The sequence below is a fragment of the Heteronotia binoei genome, chromosome 1 (assembly GCF_032191835.1).
Source record: "Heteronotia binoei isolate CCM8104 ecotype False Entrance Well chromosome 1, APGP_CSIRO_Hbin_v1, whole genome shotgun sequence".
Classification (NCBI taxonomy): Eukaryota; Metazoa; Chordata; class Lepidosauria; order Squamata; family Gekkonidae; genus Heteronotia; species Heteronotia binoei.
In genome coordinates this window covers 57,388,344-57,396,802 of record NC_083223.1, presented here as the reverse complement: position 1 = coordinate 57,396,802, position 8,459 = coordinate 57,388,344, and the positions used below count along the sequence as shown (strand labels likewise).

The 8,459-nt window shown below is 45.3% G+C and overlaps 1 pseudogene; it reads right to left on the bottom strand.

Annotated features, from left to right (window-relative positions):
- Positions 1 to 7,872: 7,872 nt before the first annotated feature.
- Positions 7,873 to 8,082, bottom strand: LOC132586239 (small ribosomal subunit protein eS28-like; annotated as a pseudogene).
- Between the last annotated feature and the right edge of the window lie 377 nt (positions 8,083 to 8,459).

Below are 8,459 nucleotides of genomic sequence, written 5' to 3'. Positions count from 1 at the left end.
TTTTGTCTCCAGCTTTGCTGACTCGGTAAGCCCTGAAGGGGGATACCCTGTCAATCTTTGTAAGGAAAAGAAGCTCAAATATAGAAAACTTACTATGAGAAAAGTCCCAATAGATTGCTATCAGCAACAACTATGTGGGGAAGAAGACGGCTATAAATTCACTCTAAAACAACAGAAGAGTGTGCTGTGAGAGGGTGACACATGCACTTGAAGGTTTGGTGAAAAGAATGAAAATGAAATACAAGAGAATGAAGGGACAGATGAAATATAGGGATGATGGCAGAATTCTTTGGAGTTAGGGTGGGCTAAGGAAGATTAAACAGAGTATATTTTCAGTAGTATATAAAAGCATACAATGGAATTTCAGCAGCAAATATTGAATAAATAACTTCATTCTGGAAGTGGAAAAAACACTTTCTTAGAAAATGAAATAGCAACTTATGTAAATTTGTATCAAAGCATAATACTTGTATGTAAAGTGAGTCCAACAGAAGTGGTTTGCCATTGCCTGAATCTGCATAGTCAATCCAGACTTCTTAGTCCCTGGACAAGGGCCCCACTTTGATATCAGGTAGGGGGTAAAATTTCTTCATGGTTTTTCTGAAAGATACATGTCTATGTATTATGTTTTGATGTGATAATGCATTCTGAAAGATAGCTTACTTTTTATGATGCCATCAAGATAACTGAAGCCAATTTTCCCTACCTTTTCTCATTTGAGCTATAACTTGTGAACCACTTCACAAACTTCAAATCTAAAAGCACTGTTGTAAACCTAAAAAATTAACCTACAAATAACTAGTTCTAGCAATACCTCTGTCCATTACTGTTTTTGTGATAGTTTCAGAGGGTTGCCATGCGGGTCAGTGAAGGGAGCTTTGATTCTTGAAAGGTTATACCCTGAAACTCTTGCTGGTCTCCAAAGTGTTACTGGACTCAAATCTGTTTTTGTGATGTAAGGCATAAATCAGTTTTTGTGATGTAAGGCATAAATTTCAGTTTTTGTGATGTAAGGCATAAATTTCAGCCCATTTTTATAATACTATGGCATATAGCACTTTACTTAATCTCCAAATACTCAAAACTGCTTTTTCTTTTAAGTTTTGAGAACAAAATACAAACATGCAAAATTGAACAGGTCCCCATACACTATTGGAACATGTTAAATGCCACAAGATCATCCCAGTCTTTTGCTGGTTCCAATATCATAGTTCACACAGGGCCTCAGTGGCAAGCCATGGCCATAGAGCAAAGGTGGCCAATGGTAGCTCTCCAGATGTTTTTTGCCTACAACTCCCATCAGCCCCAGCCAGCATAGCCAATGGCTAGGGCTGATGGGAGTTGTAGGCAAAAAAACATCTGGAGCGCTACCATTGGCCACCCCTGCCATAGAGACAAAAGGACAAAGAGATTTTTCCTTTTTGGCCCTCACCTTTAGCTCATGCCAGCAGCTCATGCCTCTGGCCATACTAAGGAGGGGCAAATGCCCAGTCTTGATTTCTTTCAGCTATTTAGATGTTCCCAGCTCCTTTTCTCCTCCTTACAAAATAAGAAAATAAAAACAAATTGGCAAAAAAAACAATAAAATCAGGAAATAATGTAGTGGTGAAATTAGGAAATACTAATTATGATTACTGCATAAAAACTGGCCCACTGTTTAACTTCAGACATTCAAGAGCCAGCCCAAGCAATCATACAAAGACACAGCAGGGGATATATCCTGCACTATCAGAATGTAATACACAAGCTTGTGTGACTGGGAAGCCTGTGCAATATATACGAGGCATGCTGGAGGTTCATAGGCTCCTTCTTACCATGCACAAAACTTCTTTTCTTTACTAACAAACCTGATATAAATTAAGTTACTGTTAAATTTAATCCTGTGTCTTGAATTATTGGCATATTTATAGTGTTATCATGGGCTAATGACATAGTAATGCTGTGACAGACTAGCAAAAAAAAGTGAGACAAAAATATTGTCTTATAAAGGCAGTACGGGGGGGGGGGTGCCCCCAATTTTTGTCTGCAGACATTTTAAAGCAAACAAATATCCTTTTGGGTGGCACAAATACATCCCTGGGAAGAGCTCCGTTTATTTATAATGCTTACTTTCCAAAAAAATTGTTCTCTGGGTGCAATTTTTAACCTGATAGGACTTCTTCCTTTTGCTTCATATGATCAAAGGCAAACAGAGAACTCATAATGGCCACAGTGACACTAAAGTACCAATCAGATTTGTGAAGACATCATTTTCTCTTTCCTCAGAAAAGAATGTGTCCCCATGTGCTGACGCAACTAGATCGGCCCCTTCCCAGCCTGGCCGGCTTTGCCGGCTAGAGGCTGGGGGCCGCTGTTGCCCTCTCGGAAGGAGGGAAGGCTGTCCCCGTCATCTCCAGCATCCAGGAATTTCTGCAAGGTGTGGCATCGAGGCTATACAGGCCCCAGCCCCACCCTGCTCCACGCATTTGTTTTGCGGCTCTCTGTTGTTTCTTGAGAGGAGTGCGCCTTCTCCACACATTCTGGTCATCCACCTTGGTGGTAACGACCTTGGGTTTATGAAAAGGAGGGCCCTTTCGTTACAGGCACGGGATGATATGCGGGCCATTAAGCAGAGATGGCCAGGAGTTATGTTGGTGTGGTCAGAAATTCTCCCACGCTGAGTCTGGCGGTATGCTTTATCCCCTGCTGGGATTGAGCGTGCCAGGCGCAAGGCCAATAGGGCTTTTCAGAAAGACATGGAAGGGGGCTTAGGGATGTTTCTCCCCCACCTGGCCATATGAATCAAGGATGCCGCCTTGTATAGGCCGGATGGGGTGCATTTATCTGAATTGGGTAACCGGGCCTTTTTGGAAGAGATTAGGCTGGGGTTGCGGTCGGCTCTGGGCTGTCTGGTGGGTGCTAATGCCTAAGCAGAGGCTTGGCATTGGCGGTGGCGGTGGCAGGATGAGGTATGGGCTACAGTGTTTGTTCAGGGGAGCACCTATGGCCCTGCACCAGCAGGTGCAGGTGGTCAGTATGAACTGCAGATGGGCTGTACGGCTCAATGTGGGGAGTGCAGATCACGGCAAAGCCTCACCGGGGCAGATCTTTCCAGAGGGATTGATGCTGACCTAGGTGGAGGTGGCATTTGGGCCTGGCCACTCAGCACCAGCCAGAATATTGGGCTTGTGCTGGGAGCAGGATAACCCTTAGCTACAAGGTGACTGCTGTCGGATCGATCCCCCAAATTGGGCCGTGCTGGTGACATCACCTGCAGCCACAACTGCTGGTGGATCCGATCCCAAGGGAGTGAAGGGTACAAGGCGGCCCTCATCCTGAACTCCTGGTCGTACTGGCACCAGGCAGGGCCACTGAACATCGTATACCCCTTTTATACGATATCCAAATATTGTATGAGGGCCGCAGCCCGCCAGGGCTGAGCCCGCGCAATAACCCCCGCATATATCAAAAACCCTGGAAGCCAATTGGCCCAGGTCCGGTCGACCTTCCTTTTCCTAAGCTTCTCCTTATCTTTGTCGTCTAGATCCTCTTTATCCTTTTTTTCCAGCTCTCTATATAACAGGGAGAATACGTCCACATATTCTCCCTTTAAAATTTTTTCCTTAGTGGCAGGCAGCAAGTGATCGCCTAAAGGTAAGGCGACCTCACCAGAAGGCATGGCACTAAATGGCACCGCACCATAAGGAGAAGGGAAACCCCAGACACCCGGCCAAGCCCCTCCTGGCCCCTGCTGCCCTGCCCCAGGCCAATGACCCAACATGCCCCACTGACCCTGAGGCCCCATCCAGTTACTTGGCTGCTCTAAGCCCGCCGCCAAAACGGCCCCTAGCGGAGAGCCAACCCCACCAGTGCCAGCAGACCCCCAGGGTCCCCAAGGCCAAGCAGGCCCCATGTGAGGCAGGGAGCCATCCCCAGACTTACCGGAAGGCACAGCGGGCACCAAAGCAGACCCAACACCACCGGCACCAGACGATGGGCCAGCACCGACATCAAGGCCAACAGGCCCCACAGCACCACCAGCAGCCGCTGTTGATCTGCTCTCTAAAAGAGACAAGCGGGTCAATATATCAGCCTGTAAAGCCCTCTTGGAAACACGCCCCTTATCAGGCATCTGGGAAGGTGGAAAGCCCGATGCCCGCTCTAATGCCTGCAGTCGCTGAAAAATGACTGCATTGATGTCATCATTGCCTTCCTCATCCGAAGATGAAGGAGGTGGTGGACGCTTCGGTGGCAGCTTAGGGGTCCTAGGGGCCGGCTGCTTCCCCTTGGATTTACCAGACCCCTTACGGCCCGACATGCTGTGCTGAAGAGCGCAGGAAAAAATAAAACTCCAATGGAGAAATAACCACCTCAAGGCAGCAAGCCCTTTCAAATAACAGGCTAACCACCAAAAAGATAAAATGGCTGCCACACACAACCCTCCAAAATGTCCGCCACCTCAACCCTACAAAATGGCTAACTGCTGGTGGATCACCAGAAATAATGAAGGAGGGAATCTAAAATGGCCACCGGAGGGAAGCCCCAACAACCTCTCAAGAACAAGAAGGAGGAATCAAAATGGCCGCCCAGCCCCACGAGGGAAGCAAAAACAACCTCCCAAGTGCCAGAAGGATGGAATATAAAATGGCCGCCCAGCCACCCGAGTGAAGTACAAGCAGCAATGGCCACCACTAAAACAGCCAACTGCCCCTGCCAGGCACACCACCCTGATCTAACAGCCACCCAAACCATAAACTTCACCCCCAAACACAATGGGGGGAGGGGGGGGTTGAGAAGCCCCAGCAAAGAAGAAACCATAAACTTCACCCCCAAACACAATGGGGGGAGGGGGGGGTTGAGAAGCCCCAGCAAAGAAGCCTCTACTAGGGAAAAAATCTCCCACCACCCAGATGGCTGCCCTAATGCAGGGAACAAAACGGAGTAAAAGATAAGAAGTCAAACGATTTCCAAGCGTCCTCGGAAGCCGAGCCACAGGCTGTGCAACTGCACACGACCCTCCAACGACAATCTCCGCCGCTCCGCAAACGCAAGCACCAGCCTCCCACGAGCCAAGAGTGTGCAAGCACGCTCCTAGCAATCCGAAAACGCCGGGGAGACTGCCGCGGCGTCGGACGGGGCTCCAGCAAAAGCGCTGAAGCCCCGCCCACTCAGAACGCTCTCAACAGCGCGCCAAAGGATCCGCTCTCCCTCCAAGGGGGGGCAAATTTTTCTCCTCAGCCACGCTGCGACGCAGCAGGCTTCTGGAGACTTCGTTCTCTTAAATTTTCCCTGGTTATATAATCACCACTACATACCATAAATGAAGATGACAGACAACAATGCAGTGTATGCTGAGTTTCATTAATTATTTATAGCTGAACTATTAATTTAAACTTTATTAATGTAGATTGCATAAGAGAATACACAATGGGTTTGCCAGCATTTGGATGGAACCACCTTGACTCAGATTTTTGGTAAGTACTATAACTAACTTTTCCTTGCCTGCATATATGTTGTTCATCAGTGGGATGTCACAAATTTCTCAGCAAACCTCCCAAACTCCTGTTTGGGAGTCAAACTTACCTTGTTCAAAACTCACATCCAGACTGTAAGACAATAGATGTTATGCTTGGATTACACTGTCCACTCAAACAGCTGCCAAACAAGTTTAGAGCTACCTGTTGATCAGAAGCAGACTCACAGGTGATGAACGGATTGGTTGGGAGTCACCCTCAGCATAGTAGATACATGTGAAGTTACAAAAGGAAAAGAAAAAAGACTTCCTTTCTGTCTCCCCTCCTTACCAACCTGGATGAGGACACAAGCATTCCCAATATTAAAAAGTGTTTATTTGTAACTGGCCACCTCATGTAGCAAAGAATATGTGGGAGCCAACAGAGCACAATGGTAGAATCCAACCCAATATTGCCAATACTATTTGAATTTTGTAGAAGCTTACAAATGCCATCTGATTTGAGAGGGATTATTATACCATAGGGTATAATTAATTGAGCCAAATAAATTTAGCAATACCGATAATTCCTGAACCCCAGTATTTTACCGATACTGAGATTTCAGATTATCAGAAGATATGATTTTTTTTTGGTTCAGTGCCAATTTTTTTGGATTCATACCCCTATATCCAAGACTCAAACAGCAGTGGGACAAAATAACCTTCACCCCAAATATATATACAAGAAGGATACAAGTTTGAGCAGAGGAGCAATCATAAGTGGGACAGGCTGCTCAGTCTCTTCATCACCAGAATCTTTTTTCCCCAAAAAATATTTAAGTGCATTACAAAGCATTTAAAGAAAAAGAATTACAATTTATCCCTTTACCTATCCCATACATTTAAACAAATGAAGCCAACATATTCCACTGTAAAAATTATTAATGAAATAAATAAAACAACTCTCCTACAGCATGTTTTCTTCTGGATTTTGCTCTGAATTTGTGCAGGTCTCATGTTTTGGGATTGCTTTTGTTTTTAAATAAAGTTGTAGGAAAGATACATACATTACAAGGAACCAGGGATGGCCCTGCCACTAGGCAAACTAGGCAATTGCCTAGGGTGCTGGCCTTCTGGGAGTGCCAAATTAGCATGCCCCTATGTGACTCAGTGGCGTGGCCAGCATGGCTGCCTCTCTGAGTTCCCCCCATGCGGGCCTCTTGGAGTCTCTAAGAGGTGTAGGTGGTGGGTCACGGGAGTCTCTGAGAGGCAAGGGAGGGAGATTCTTTCCCTCTGAGGTGTAAAAGCAGGGAAAGGATTTTTCCCCTCTGCACCTCTCGGAGATTTGAGAGACACAGTCGGTAGGAGTTTCTCCCTGCTTTTGCACCCCTGGGGTGCAAAAGCAGGAAAAGGATCCCCCCCCCTTGTGCCTTCCTTTCTTAAAAACCCTTCTGTAGCATTTCACTGCATTTGATGGGTCAAATAGGATAAAAGGAAGGGATTGGGCTACCTCTGCAGTGCAACACATGCCGCGGCAGCGGCCTGATCTCTCCATTCTATCCTATGGGCCCACAGGATAAAATGGATAGATCTGTTCGCAGCAATCCCAGAGAAGGGAGGGGCATAAGTAGTTAGCCTTGCCTAGGTTAACAAAGGGCCCAGGGCCAGGTCTGCAAGCAACTGCACTAAATCTGGGTCTTCAAGTCAGTTTAGCCATTATTTATTCATTGTACATGGTTGCCACTCTAATGCCCTTCCATATGTTGGTAACTCAAGGCAAAGTACAATGATCATATTCTGTTTTGCATCATCATGTTATACAAATGGAAAAACCAAATACTACTGTAAGAGGTTATCATTAGTTTTTTCTATCCAACCATGTTTGTTGCTGGGATTGTTTCCTGGTTTATCCCTTTGATGTCATGTGTTCACCATCCATAAGCCATTAAATGTAACTGATATGCAGTTCATGTAAAACAACATTAAAATTAAATTTTAACTGGAAATATTTAGTATGAGGAAACCTAGATAGGCTTAAAATATAGATTCATAGACTTGGTTATCAAAACAAAGAAGCAGACGTAAGCAGGTTTTTCAAGTCAAAATATCAAGGATTAGAAATTCAATAACATCTTTGCAGTCACTTAGCCCAGGTGGTGTGAGTTCGATGCTGTTGCATATGGTCAATAAATTGGTATTGATGACACTGGAAAGACATTTGAATTATATTTCCTGTTGAATTGATTTCTTGCACTAGGAAACCAGCAGTGGCCGGAGTGTTTTTTTTTGTTTGTTTGTTTTTTTGGAGGGACATAAAAACTTTATTCAGGTTTTTTTTTCCAGAGTCAATTTTATCTAGCAGTTCTCAGCCAGAAGGCACAAAGGCCATACTCAAGGATTTGGATGCTACCAGAGTGGAGGATATAGCAAGCAGGGATGGATCAGCATAAGTGGTGAGCCTCTCACTCTGATTCCAGAAGCATCAGCACATCTCCTTCCTGGGCTGGGCCTTTCACATAGCGAATGACGGAGCAGCTGATGTCATCCATGAATTCCACCCAAACCTGCGTGCACTGGCCTTGGGAGTCGGTCTGGCCGAGCACTTTGGTCACTCAAGCCAGCTTGATGGGCTGCACATGAATCATGTCCATGGCGCAGGTGACTGAAGAGCAGCAGTGATCAGCGTTGGTAAGCAGCATTTCACCCACTCACTAGAGATGTATTCTCCTTGGGAACTTCAGCAAGGTAATTATTTATCTTTACCTTTCTTATTTGTTTAAAGCGTGTATTTTGTTTTCTTATGCTTCATTTTTGCCATTTATATGCTGTGATGAACTTTTAACAAAAATCTGGATCCAGTAACCAAGCAGGGTTCCAATTTTCGTCTACTAAACCGTGGTGAAGTCAGTGATCTATATTGGGTCAAAATACTTTGCTTCATTGAGAATTATATTTTCAAATGTTTTCATTATCTTTTGAATTCTTTCTTTTGTAGGTGAGGGAAATCTGGAAACAAGCACATATATTT